Source organism: Leguminivora glycinivorella, chromosome 13, assembly GCF_023078275.1.
Source record: "Leguminivora glycinivorella isolate SPB_JAAS2020 chromosome 13, LegGlyc_1.1, whole genome shotgun sequence".
Lineage (NCBI taxonomy): Eukaryota > Metazoa > Arthropoda > Insecta > Lepidoptera > Tortricidae > Leguminivora > Leguminivora glycinivorella.
Window position 1 is genome coordinate 6,912,707 of NC_062983.1, and position 15,161 is coordinate 6,927,867.

A 15,161-nucleotide genomic window follows, 5' to 3' on the forward strand; every position below is an offset into this window, starting at 1 on the left:
TGTCGGGACCAGAATTTATTTTTGTTAACATACTTAACATCGCGCCTTTAAGTGCTGAATAAAAGCTTAAAAATAACGTTATCAGCGATTTATATTTATAGACCTCAGAGGTCAAATATTGAATAGATAATTATGGTTGACCACACGCGCCACTTTTCCTTTCCAAACAAATCCGGCGCCTCCGAAACCGGTCCTGTCACTTTCCTCCGCAGATAACAAGCAAATCATCTCGCAGAATGACTCAGAACGATAAGTTTTTTGTGTGCTTTCTCCCACACCTGTCCAAAAGGGGCACGGGCGGATCACGGATACACTTTCCACTGAGGAAATGGGAGCAGAGTTTTGCATGACCTTGATTTGAGCGGCGAGCGGTTCTTCTGCCAGTCGACTCGACTCGACAGTCTACAATCGACGCTCGGTCCGACCACGCGCGTGTTCGACACAAGTAGTATCGCCGCGAGTGACTCGATACCGGTGTTTCTGTGCCAAAGTGCAGTGATCTGTGGAACGACCAGGATACCAGGACAAACTGGAGCCAAATAAAACCCCAAGGTGTGTTTGATGATTATGTTTTGTTTGTTTTAATAATTCGCGGTAAAAATGTGAAAGTTTAAGTGCCGTGATATGGTTACGGTGGCTGGTTGAGCATTAAACGATTCATTGGTTTATTTAGAAACATGTCTGGTTCGGTGTAACTACGTGAAAGTCCTGATGTTTTGCTTGTCGCTGCGCTTCAGTGGTGTTGAGACAAGGCTCATCAGTCTTAAGCACTTTAACTGCCAATTAGGTGCTCGAACTAGTTATTTAACTATACCTTGTTAAAGGTGCGTTGGGGTAATTTTGAGAGCGAGAAAATTCTCAACATAAATATATAATAAACTAGTCAACACATTCTGGGACCCAATTTTTTGTTACACATTTCGTGAATCTAGTTAGAACTTTTATTTAAAAACCAAAAGCTCAACATTCAAAAACAAAGCAACTGCGTCTGGATCTTAGGAGATTAACACTCGAGTCACACTTTCTATAACACCAACAACAGGCAAGCAAAATGCCTTAGTAGGCTTACTTACTCGTTGTAGTAACATAGTTTTTGCTAAAGTATGAAAGGTTTAGAGAAAAGAAGAAGAAGAAGTGGTGATCGCCGAAAGGCGCTAGTAGTCTCCGACTTTGAATCCCGAAGTCGCAGGTTCCTATCCTGGCTCTACCATCATTGAATTTTGGAGCAATCCATGAAATAGTCTACCAATATCCCGCACAAATGCGAATTTTCAGAAAATTGGCTGAGTAAGAGGACCATTCCCTAAGGCAAGGCGCAAACATTTTGCACAGAAAAATGATCGCTTGCTTTAAACGCCGAAAGACACCAACACACTAAATACATATAATGCGTTTGTTTGTACGAGACGGCCCATGGAATGCTACTTTTCAATGCTTATATACGAAGTACCACTAGCTTATCGGTGAAAGAAAACATCGTTAGAAAACGTGCAAACATCCGCAAAAAATCAAAGGTTGGGCCACCGTGACCAATATAGCCCAATCCATCTGAGACGTACATAATTACATATACACGTTCAAAATTAGCTACCTTTTGAAGTTAGCCTTGCTGTTTAGTAAATATAATATCCAAATAATTATGTACTTGCATGTTTCGTTTAAAAATCAATACGAAATACTACAAATTGTGAAACCTTGGTGCGTTTTATAAACCGAAAGGAAGGCGCAGAATTTCGTTTCCGTAAATTACCACGATGATTAGTGTGATTACAAACAAACGCAATGTTTTGGTATCATCAGCTAGGCGATTAGATCACATCTATCAGACAATCGACGTCATACATATACGATTTTTACCTATTAGGTAGGTAAGAAAGAGTGTTTAAAGTTTTATGTATACATATAAGCTTTACAAAAGAGACACAGTTACAGAGTCAGTAATTTTATACCTTTAATGGGATCTCTTCCAGTTTTCAGGAAGTTTTCAGGTAATAAGTTACCAAAATCTATAAGAAGTTACCTGTACAGAGGCTTGGTAACTTGATGCAGTTGTTGACCGAAATAAGCTGTTATAGTGTAAAAGATTTCCACAATTGAAGATATACATTAAGTATATACGCAAATAGAATAGTAGTTAAATGATTTTTGCATGCTAGTACAAGCTGAATTAAGAGTTCGCATTTTTTTTGTATGGGGATTTCCGGTAAACATATTTTTTTATTGAAAAACACTTTGAAAGAGCCACGAAAAATTCATAAGAATTAGAAATAGGTACAGTATAACAGTAAGTATACTTAAAATTAATAATTTCGCAACCACAGCTGCACGATGGTATGATGTAATATGATTGTAAAAGATTTGTAAGTTATTATATAATTCGAAAACTATTAGTCGCTTTTTTATTCAGTGCCATGTTAGTCAAAATAACTACAAAATTACTTTTCTCAAACATGCAATGAAATATTGTCTTTACGTTCCTTAAAATGGGCTGGGAAGTATCGCTTTTTGGGCGCAACAACTCGAGAGGACTGTAAAGGGATTTCATATTATTTTTTAGGCATAGGCTTGCAAAGTAACTTTTTTTTATAAAATATTGTCCTTTAGAGCATTTTTTTTATTTCATTGTATGTTTGAGATTCTATACATGCCTCGGCGTGAAAACGGATTCCCGGCCTCGTATCCCTATCCGTATATACCCACTTGGCCGGAAATCCTCATTTTCCCGGCCTCTGATGTAATGTACTATGATGCACATAATAATGCCCTGTACATTTTCTATCGACGACGATTCTGGGAAACAACGATTTTGGAGATACTGCGAACCAGCGAACAATTTATGAAATATCATCGGTATTCCATAAAAGAAGAGCTAAAATAGATATTCGCACGTGGAATCTTTTTCGTAACAAACATGTTTATTGCGATTGGGTCTATCCTTTTTTTTAAGTACATAATAATATTAGTTAGTTAAGAAATTGGTTCCAATCAATTATTGATAACGAATCAAAATTTTCATTTACAAAGCATTTTTTCTAAAAATGTAAATACTTTATATATCTATTTATGTATCAAGAATCTTGTTTCTACCCATACTAATATTATAAATAGGAAAGTCTGCGTGTTTGTTCATCTTTCACGGAAAAACGGAGCAACGAATTGACGTGATTTTTTATGTGGAGCTGGAGATATTTAATTAGTGGAAGGGATGGAGAGTGACATAGGTCACTTTTTATTTTTTTCTACCCCCCCCCCCTCTTCTCTAAAATGGATTTGGCAAAATATAGTTATTTATAATGGTGTTGTGTTGTGTAACTTGTGTATGTCATACTCGAACATAAAACTTATTCTCATGTATCACAATGAAAGTTAGCATGTCTAGAACAATTAAAACTATTTTATAAATCACAATTTTACCGCAGTCCGACAATATCGCATTATACATGTAATTATAGTGATGTAATTCGCTGTAATTAGAGAATCAACATTATTGTGGTCTCGTCACAAAACTTGTAGAAAGTGTTCAAACGTATAATACTAGAGGTAATTTAAAACATGAACGTACATTTTAAAATTAAAACTTCCCATCGCCCAACGGCCCATATCTCGAACGGTTAATTAATACTTTTCAGTACATACCTATTATGGTGTTTTTTGCACTAGTTTTCAAAGTAGGGTGCATTGGGGTATTTTGGTCGTCTAATTTCGAAAGTCACATGAAACTCACCATTATTTCCATCATATCAAGATTCCCTTTTCGAAATTATCCGAGCATTTCTGTGCTACGAAGTCTGACAGTTATTTTTTTAGGCAGTACCTACCTAACTGTCAATGTCAAATGTTTTGGCAGTAAATATAGAGTCCGTTCGGTAAGAGAAGAGTCGTGGAATGCATTGGACCCCATACATTTCTTTTTTTATTATGAATGGGTAAGCCTACGATGGAGTGAGCTTGCCTAGAAGATGCCTGTTCACCCTTGATTTGAAGGTTGCCGGGTTATATGAGCACGGAAATATAGCCGCCGGCAAGGAATTCCACTCCTTGGCAGTGCGCATAAGAAAAGAAGAAGCAAAGCGCTTCGTGCGAATTCGCGGAATATCTACCAAGAAAGTATGAAAACCGGCCGTGCGTCTAAGAGTCCGATGGTAGAATGGGGACGGTGGAATAAGCTCGTGTAGCTCTTGAGCACACTCCCCGAAGTGCAACATTTCACGCCTCTTCTCTTTCCGAACGGCCTCTAACACATTTTTTTATTTATATTGTTTTCTGTAGATACTTCCTACAGTAATTCACATGCTTACCATCATCTGTCATAGAAAACGAAGCCTCGGAAACTCTGGCCCAGTCCCGACCCAGTCTAGCGTAAATCATTTACTACTCGTGGATACATGGTTTGCTAGCAACAACCGTTCACCTTGAACAAGTGAACAAGTCGGATTCCTCCAGAACAATGCAAAACAAGAAGGATACGAGGAAGGCACGCCCGGTGCTGCGAAACTGTCGTTAAACATCCTATTAATTGTTTTAACTTGACATGTATGAATTCCGCATTAGTGGTAGCAATACACCAAAGAGAAGTTCCCAAAATTACGAATTTTTTGATGGAAAATTCTTCGCACATTTTTTGACAATCTTTAGGGTCAATATTTATGACATAATTATGATGAATTGATAATGACAATGTGTAACTCAAAAATCAAATGAATCGATCGTCAACTGTTGAGAACAGAACGTAGGTAAATATTCTCAATCGCAACTTGAATGAGAAAGTATTTTTTTATTCGTATTCATTTGAAGTACCTAATTAGTTAGTTATGAAATCTTTTGAATTAATCACGACAATCACTTATTAACGCGTGTAAATGTCACAAATGTAATGTTGCCGGGCAGAGCGATGGCAGATGGACCAAAATGTTGACCGAATGGTGGCCGCTATTGGATGTAACAAGCGCCTGGCATCCGTTGGCTCGTTGGGTGGACGGTATTCGAAAAACTGCGGGGCACTTCTGGATGAGACTAGCCCAGGACCGGGATAAGTGACAGCAGGGCGATTAATGGCTGAAATTATGATGAATGTCACAACAGTAAATTTTTCATGAATAATAAAATAAGTTGGTAATTACACTAGAGGTGATTTGTGGTAACAGTAGTGATCCGAACAAGAAAACCGATGTGTAAGAAGATGAACATTTACCTACACTTACCATGCACCTACCTATTTTTTAACCACTGACGCAAAAACGACGGGGTGTTTTTTAGCCCCCGACGCAAAAACGACGGGGTATTATAAGTTTGACGTGTCTGTCTGTCTGTTTGTCTGTCTGTCTGTCTGTGTGTGTGTCTATCTGTGGCATCGTAGCTCCCGAACGGATGAACCGATTTAGATTTAGTTTTTTTTTGTCTGAAAGCTGACTTATTCGGTACGTTTCATGAAAATCGGTCTACTATGTCGCGGTCGGGTTTTTTTTTTTTCAAATTTTAATTTATGATAATTTAGGTACTATAAAAGTGATTGTTAAAATCCACATTTCCAGCGTGTCGCAAATGTTCACAATACGACAGAATCTCATTTCCGGTAACCGTGTGGTCACTCCGTTACTTTAATGAAAAAGGGTTGTTTAGACATCTTGTTGACTCTGCTCCCGCGGCTGACGCCATGTTTTCAAGCCTTTAAGGCTTGAAACAACAATGGAGAAGCACCTCTTCGCTTCCATTCTGCGCGAAAAATAACACTGCAGTTGTTTTACCGGGAAAATAATGGTCACTGAGAATGAAATGTGGTTTCGTTAAAAAGGTGTCGCTTACCTTCAAATCCGGGTAAGTCCATTTTGCTTTAAGGTTGATTATATAAAAAAAGTTATTATCTGAAAGATAATCAATCTTATAGCAGAAGTATTTACCCGAGTTTGAAGTTAAGCGAAAAAACAGAATTATACTTAGTTACTTAACTTAGGTACTCAGTAGATATGGTGTTTTTTTCCCGAACCATAGAGTATATTGAATTCCCGAACTAGCAAGTTCGCCAAGTAGTACATTTATTGCCATGTCGACACTTCAAAAGGCCACCTGTACCTACTGAAAAACATCGTACGATACACGTGCGAAGAGGTTATTCGTTACTCGCGACAATTTAAAAACACTCCTTTCGGCCGTATTTTAATTTATCGAATTTCTTCGTTTGTGCACCTGTATCGTAACGTTATAGGATATTTTCAGAATTTGGGTCTAAAAATTTACTTTTTTCACGTTCTAAATGTAGATTATCGCTTAAAGTTTATGTAATTACTTAACATAAAACAATATTTTTATAGAAGTTTCATGCTTAATAATTATCGTCACTAAACTGACAGTGAGTTAATTTCTGTTAACTACTTACGCTAATTGGGGGTCCCAAATTCTGAAAATGCTCTATAACGTATTATTCTCTGCAGGTTCCTACAAAGATTACAATTTCAATTAAATTAGAATAGTTGTGTTTAAAGAACTTTATTTCCCAAAAGAAAATTTACATTTTCACTTAATGAGAATAACGTTATACTAATACTAAGAATACGTTTAGTTAGTTTCAGATCACAGAACTATATAAAAGCTTTCACTAATCGTAGTTTAATCGTGCCAAAGTTTTCGAACATTGCTTGCGGTGAAACTCCATCCTACATTCAAAACATCCTAAGTGCACGCAATGAAATACACAATTAAAGTAACCCTACTAAACCTTATTCTCTTTGTTATAAGATTCACATTTGGTCAATAAAATGTTTGGCAATTTAGTGTTTTAAGTGGGACATAAGTCCTTTTTGTAGTGTGGTGGAAAGTAAAACTAGTTTGAAGTGGTTCTGGTCGATAGTGGACGTTTCCCGATATTGCCTAAATGTTGGAATTAAGTGGCTCTATAGTCTGAAACTCTGGATGTTGCAGGGGAAATTGTTTTACTAATATTCATATAAGTACCTACGCATGTTCAGCCAGAAAAAGTACCCAGTAAGCTACACTGATGATGCCTACAAATTTATTTTTCTCAAAACGTGTATTGACGTGATATCATGATTTTAAAATAAAGAAATATGTCATTTGTTCTTATAAAAAATAAAAACACGCAAAAATATTTGGGGAAAATATGATTTTGGCCACTTCCAGGCTGCGAACAGCGCCATCTAGTTCTAAGCCTAAAAACATTTCAGGGGTTCGATTTTTTTGTATGGGCTTTGTCAGTCCAGTATTAAATCGTGCTTGGTAATAAGTAATTAACTTCATCTAACTGATCATCAATCAAATCAAACTTGTGTCTCCATTTGAAGAAGCATAATTTTTTCTCCATATTTCAAAGTTACTTTTTTTTATTATTTTATAGTTTATAAAAACTACTTTTAGAGTCTTTGGGTACTTGGCTACGCGCATTGGGCCGAGGAATTAGAGGAAAGTAATTGAATTCCCATTTAAATCGCTCGCAATTCGACAAGATACTTTAAAGCTATTAAGGCTCGATTGATTTCCCGGTCGACTTCGATAAACACACCCTCGTTTGAGAGCTTAGAGCATACAGTGATGGAGTCGCCTTTCGGACAAAAATCTTGCACGATAAGTATGCAAAAACATCAAAAATCTTGCACGATATGCAAAAACAACATAAAAAGTTAGTGCGGGTCAAACAAAAATGTGTTTTTATCCTTTAACAAGCAAGACTGAAATAGTACATTACATCAGAGGCCGGGAAAATGAGGATTTCCGGCCAAGTGGGTATATACGAGATAGGGATACGAGGCCGGGAATCCGTTTTCACGCCGAGGCATCTATAGTGCTTTTCTCAAACATACAATGAAATAAAAAAAAATGCTCTAAAGGACAATATTTTATAATAAAAAAAGTTACTTTGCAGGCCTAGGCCTAAAAAATAATATGAAATCCCTTTACAGTCCTCTCGAGTCTTTGCGCCCAAAAAGCGATACTTCCCAGCCCATTTTAAGGAACGTAAAGACAATATTTCATTGTATGTTTGAGAAAACAATCTTTTCACGCCTCATTACATCGGCTTTTTTACAGTAAAAGTAAAAAGTAAAAGTAAAGGCAGTTATTTGTACAACATAGGTAAACAGTCTTAAACATTTTGTACGAGAAAAAAGATACACAAAGATGATGCCACGTGGAGGTCATTTTTGAAACACTTGCCACAGTTTCGACACAGACATTCTTTTGCATAGGTATTTGAGTAATCTTTTGCACTTTAACTTTCCGTAAAGATCTGCCTACATTTTTGCACACAAGTATAACATAAGACTACTCCAATGTATGCTCTAAGCTACAGAAAGATTGGAAAAGATGGCGAAATTAATGGAATCAGGACAATTTTCCGGCTTCGATGTTTTTTGTTTTGTGGGGGAAATATTGTTCCGGGAAATTGGAAATTATGAAAAAAGAATAATGACACATAAAAAGGTTTTGCCTTCCCTGGGAGTTTATTTATATCACAAGCTTCTTAAGTACCTGCATTGAATGAATATTCGACATCGGTCATTACCTACGTAAAATTTATGAAATAACACAATAATATCGTTTATTGATAACCATGGTACCATTTACATAGTTGTTACAAAATAGAGAGAAAGATCACATGGCACCCTGGTAGGGTATGGCAATTTCCTTAAATCTAACTTTATAATATTTCATATCTTTGACATAAATAATAAAACTTATATTATGCCGAAATATGCCCGTGCTTTTTTTAACCTGTATGGCTACAGGTCTACTGGGCAAAGGTGACCCATCAGTCCTTTATCGCCCACTGCTGAGCATAGGCCTCTCTTCTAGTACGCCATGTATCCCGGTCCTGTGCTAGTCTCATCCAGTCAGGGGCGGCTCACTCCGCGATCATTTCGCCGCGCTACAAGTACATGCCGGCGGCCGCGAGTTCGCGGCCCATTCAGTGGCGACGACCTTCGCGCGGCGCAATAGAATTCAATGTCGTCTGCACGCGTTCGGTCCGTTTGTTAATGTAGGTAAGAATTTAGAATGGCGGCGTTTTGTGAACATCAAAGGAGTGAGCCTTCTGTACTTGTACTATTATATATTCTGTGATCCAGTTGTGATCCGCAATTTTCCGGATACGGATGTGGACCATCCTTCCAGTGAGAATTGGATACCAATCTACTTTTTGTTAACTAGACATACACATACATATTATAACACATGCATACATACATATAACCATGTCTGTATCCCATAAAGGGGTAGGCAGTGCACATGAACTACTAAGTTTCAGTGCCACTCTTGGCAAAAAGGGGTTCAAAGAAATTCAAATTGTGACATTGCAGTGACATGTTGCCAGCGTGTCGCCTACACAATTTAACTCATATCCCACAGTCGACTTCTACGACACCCACGGGAAGAAACGGAGTGGTGAAATTCTGTTAAAATTTTGTTAACTAGGTAGCAAAAATATTGAGATTGATATCTAATAATTTGTCACGCAAGTTAATTTTCTTCCCAAATGTGCGAAAAATTGCGGTTTTCTCTCAAATACGTGAGTTAGAATGAAACGAAAGGGTGACAGCGGGCGACTTGGCAGCTAACGAACGTATTCGAAAATGGGGCACGTCTACAATGCTTCGTCAAGGCTCAAGAGTCATTGTGCACCTGCCGCTACAATGGGCTGCAGTTCTTTCAGCTACTTTAGTATCTTATATTTTGGGCTTTATAAAGGTATACCTAGAAATTATTTAGTTGGAAGCAGTAACATGCTTACGAGTAGAGAAAATTCTAGAGAACAGATAAATAAATCCACGAAACGGTCTGGTGGTGATTTCTGACGCTGATTTTTCGATGATACGTTTTGGTAAAATAACCACTTATTTTTTCAGATTAATTAGGTAATTTATATATGATATTAACACTTTCGAAACCGGGCTCTACGCGGCGCTACTTTTCGCTACATACGGGGAAACCCATGTAATCGGCTATACTACCATGTAGTTATAAACAGGCCAACCCCTTGTTTGGATTAGCAAAATCATTTAGAACTTTTTTTATACCGTGCAATTTCATTTAACTCTGTAGAACGCGCAACGACTACAGTGCAGCGGGGCAAATCTCAACTGGGGGACAAATAGTGGGATGAAAAGTTTTGTGTTACACTCGGGTGCAAATGTATTTTACTTCTCGTGTGTTAAAAAACTCGCAAGTTCAGGATTCTATTCTCGAACCACTCGCTTCGCTCGTGGTTCAACTATAGACTCCTTTCGCTTGCTCGTTTTTCAATTCCACACTTGGCGTTAAAATACAACTTTGCACCCTTGTACTTATATAACAAATAACTATTTGACCACACCAACTGGTAAAGAAAGATCAATTTTGCTATTCGAAAACTGATAGCAAAATTGCATTTTATCCACAAGAGTGCAAAGTAATTTCATACAAATTTTAACGTGATGCCTTGAGCTGGCTGGTAGAATTTACCTACCTATAAATAATTATTTTGAATCATAAATATTGAATAGATTGCTGGATTTGATTTAGTTTGATGTTTTATAGTCAGTATTTTGTTCGTGTTGGTGTGGTGAAAAATGTTGTGTTTCACTCGGTGGCAAAGTTTGTTTAACCTACGTGCCTTGAAACCCTCGCAACGCTCAAGATTCCACTTTTTGAATCACTCGCTACGCTCGAAGTTCAATATTGGAATCTTTCGCTTGCTCGGGTATCAATATTGGCACGTGCGGTTAAACAACAACTTTGCCCCTTGTAAAACAAATAACTATTATTCCTACCCTGTCTAATCCCTCACAAATGTCCAAAAATAAACATACTAAATCCCATTCAAACATTTCATCACATCAAGAACCTCGACAGGTCATTACAGATTGCGTAAAAAGCATAAAAGTATAGAAAAGCTAAAAAGTCGTTAAAACGTTCGCTAAACTCTCCTTTTCCCAGCCTTTTTAATTAACTCGAGAAGCAAATTGTTTGAAGCGGTGAATAGAAGCAAGGTAAGGGAATTAGTTTTTCCTACCGCTGGCTTTTTCATTTAAAAATTTTCAGTTCAATGTAAGAAGTAATTTTAGTTGCCTATTTTATCCTGTGCACCCCTCGTATCCGCAACACGAATCCGCATACGAGGAAACTGTGGGTATTTTCAGAATATGGGCCCCCAATTAGCGAAAGTTGTTAACAAAAATTAACTCGATGTCAGTTTTGTGACGAAAATTAAGCATAAAATCTGTCTAAAAATTTACTTTTCTCACATTCTGAATGTAGATTATCCCTTAAAGTTTATGTAAATCACATAAAAACAATGTTTTCACCACACCAACTGGCAAAGGCTCTCTTTGCTATTCGAAAACAGATAGCAAAATTGCATTTTATCCACAAGAGTGCAAAGTAATTTAATACAAATTTTAACTTGATGTACCTACTTAAGCTGACTGTTAGAATTTACTTATAAATGATGATTTTGAATCCTAAATATTGAATAAATTGATGGATTGGATTTAGTTTGACGTTTTATAGTCAGAATTTTGTTCGTGTTGGTGTGGAAAAAATTTTGTGTTTCACTCGGGGGCAAAGTTTGTTTAACCTTCGTGCCTTGAAACCCTCGCAACGCTCAAGATTCCACTAAATAATATTGGAAATCTTTCGCTTGCTCGGGTATCAATATTGGCACGTGCGGTTAAACAACAACTTTGCCCCCTTGTAAAACAAATAACTATTTTATTGAAATTTCATGGTTAATCGTCACAAAACTGACAGTGAGTTAATTTTTGTTAACAACTTACGCTAATTGGGGTGTCTTAATTCTGAAGTTAACACTGAAATATTTAGTTCATAAATACTACTCGTATTGACTCAGTTAAACTCACCTGCAGCGTCTTTCTGTATGTGAGCGATAAATTCAAAAACTACTAAACGAAATTTCATGCAACTTACCAATTAAAATTCATACTATTACTTAAAGGCGTTAGTTACTATGTGTGTGCACTACGCTTTTACAAATACTATATGTAACAATCTCTGAAAGTAGGTAATCCTTTCACCGGATAAAAACTGTCAGAGTCCTTTTATTAGCCAAATAGCGACGGGATAGTCATTCCGGACGTAAAAGTCGTAAACGGACTTTTAGGACGGAAGATAGGATTAAATGGACGGATAAAACGTCCGACCGTCGAGTTCGATTTGATCGACCTCTTTTGAAGGGGAGACAGGTTTCAAATGACTGGAACAAAATTCGAGAGAGAATTTTAAAGCCAGGAATAAAAATTATGGGCATTTTGTTTTATATTGTCTTGTTTGTAAACATGTCACTTGAAATATATATTGTTTACCACGTTAATTATTTAGTGAGTGTTACAATCAGACTCCATACTCTGCTTAAGCCTCAATAAGTAGTTAACAACAATGGTTAATACCTCTGGCGGTTCACAACTTGCGTCTTCGCGCGCGAGTCCTTATCAAAGCCCAACTTCCAGTATTGAGTTGCGGGCAAGAGCAAATGGCCCCTCGCTCGTTTTTGCCCAGAACGTGCAACTTGTAGAATGAGCTACCTTCTGAGGTGTTTCCCTTGCGCTATGATATGGGGTTCTGGAGGGATAAGCAGGTATTTAGGCTTCTCAAAGGTCGGCAACCATAAGTGGCTCCCCTGATGTTGCTTATGTCCATGGGCGGCGACGACTGCTTCCCATCAGGCGGTTCGTCTGCTCGTTGCTGTCTATTTCATTTAAAAAACCCTAAAAAGAGCACCAGTTGTGCTAGACCGGCGGGCGCAGCACACTAGTTGGATAAACTTTAAGGCATCGGTGCATCCCTATCGCACTTACAGATAGTGCGAAAAGGATGGTCTGACGTTATATCGTTTATTACTCGACCGTGCTTGTCTGCGGTCTTGGTCCTGATGTATACGCCCATGTATTTGAATTTGATAGACAGCATGCATAAATTAACGTACACAATACGTGTTTAGACAGACGAATGCAATATAAACAATAACTGCCATTGTTGCCCGTAGGCAGACATGACGTATCTCGAAACAGACTTATATCGCTATGACGAAAAGATATTAATCAGAAGCTGTCATATAATAAAAAACCGTTACCATTTTTTCATACATTTTGTATGGCGGTAACGCCGGTAACGGAATGGAAGGTTCGAAAAAATGTATCCAAAAAAATACAAAATACAAAAATTCTTTATTTCTTTACACACATGGTCATAATTTAGGTAAGCAAGGAGTTGCCTGTCTTGGGAGGCCCCGCTCTTCCCTAGGTAGGTTAAGGTATGGAATTCTTGGGACATTTTTTTTCTCCTATCAGGATCGAAAGATCTCGCGATTCTGAGTATGTATTACAGTCAACCAGGAACTCTAGGCCACTGTGGAACTAGTGACGTTATAAATCAGATTGTAAGAAATCTCTTACTGCTTGTCATTTTGACGCGGTTGATGTAGAGTGGCCTAGGGTCCAATCCACAGAAATTAATTTAGATAGAAGAAACAAATTCATATATTTGTATAGGGGCCGAGCGTGTCAAATTTTGTACTGAAGTTGATTCTTGCCTGTTATTTTAAATATGTCTCAGGCTGGTCCAATTGTATAGCAAACCCGCTTGTATAGCAAGAACCCGCCCAGCGGGTTCTACGTCATCTGAGCAAAGTTCACGAGTGCCCACCAGGCGGGTTCTTGGTTGCGAAAGTATTAAACAATCAAGTTTTTCACTTTTCATTTGTCCCGAGAGCAATCATGATTGAATAAACAGCGCCCTCTATTTCGAAAAAGACAAATTGATGTATGAAAATTGAGTTACTTTCCCTATTGAAATTCAAATGAGTGACGACAAAGAAACGTGATGAATTGTTTTGAAGGTAATTGAATGATTTGCATAGAGTATTACACAAAAGGGTTAGGCTCAGTACAAATACATTTGTTTTTATCGGATTTTATTTAGATTTTTTTTACAAAAATATAACTATTGCGCGAGAAAGGTAGGATATTTATTCCCATACGTTGGTTATCTATGTGTTTGTGAAAAGAATAAAATAATAATATGCCTAGAAAAATTATGTACGGTCAGTAAAAGATTTTTTTGCTTCTATATTAGACCAATGGTTACTTAGCTAAATCATAACTAAGTAATTGATAGCATAAGTAGTTCTAGAGATATTTAGTAATGTGATGCTAATGTAATAGATGGGCAGAATCGCACCATAAGGGTTGCTTTGTACCTTTAACACAATGAAGAACAGAAGTTTAATATTTATTTTTCATTATGTATCTCTGATTGATCATTTATCTGCATAAATTCAAACACAGAATTCTGGCTAAATTCAAATAATTAAGACGGAGTCAATTGTCCTGAAGACGAACAATTTAATTCGGCTAAAAGCCCGAACGTGCCTGATTTGCGGACGAAAGATTTGAATTTTAAATTAGGATTTTGCATTTTTAGCCGTTAGCAGTTTAAGCCCCGACTTAAAAAGAGATTCTAAATTTAAATTTAGTTTAAAAAAGGTATCAGTGAAAGATTATATAAATGTCGTTAGTGAATAAATGTGCGCTTGGTAGTTTATATATTTTTTTATGTCACGTATAATTCCAATATTTTGTGTCGTGTCGTGGATAGTTGCCAACTGAATGATAACTACTTCTATTAGATTTATTTTTTTTTGGACAGATCGGAATGTAATATTCATACTAGAATACACTGCACTGAATGGAGCTAAATCTATCAACTTGGTACGGTTTCTATGTTCATAGTTCATATCACAGTATAATAATACCAACTTTATTGTTTATGTCTTTACAATTAACATGAATAATATTAAACTTTTCAGTGTTCCAAAAGATGAAGGAAGGAGGCAGCGTTGGCTGTCGATTGTACCGATAAAAGGAAATGTTTCAGAGCGTTCGACAATTTGCAGATTTGCACTTTAAGCCTGAAGATTATGACACAGAAAGAAATTTTAAAAATCGGTCCAGTAACGACGGAGATATCGTGGCATAAACATTAAATTGAGATACATATATATATATATATACACCGTGTTTCCGGTAACACTCAAAACCTCAGACACCCCAACTGATTTTTATTTTTTTAAACTCATCTAGAGTATTCATCTTTTAATCTGATGGTTACTTTTTTTTAATTGAATTTTTAATTTTCTGTACAGCTCTACTTGACTTTTAGCT

The 15,161-nt window shown here is 37.0% G+C and overlaps 1 protein-coding gene across 3 annotated transcripts in view; it reads left to right on the forward strand.

Moving 5' to 3' along the window:
• The first annotated feature begins 401 nt into the window (after window positions 1–401).
• The window catches only part of LOC125232882 (extracellular matrix protein A-like), a 156,501-nt gene continuing 141,741 nt past the window's right edge, over window positions 402–15,161 (forward strand). For all 3 annotated transcript variants that reach the window (XM_048138705.1, XM_048138706.1, XM_048138707.1), the window contains exon 1: window positions 402–552. The gene's annotated coding sequence lies outside the window, so the exon portion shown is untranslated. The remainder of the gene's footprint in view (window positions 553–15,161) is intronic.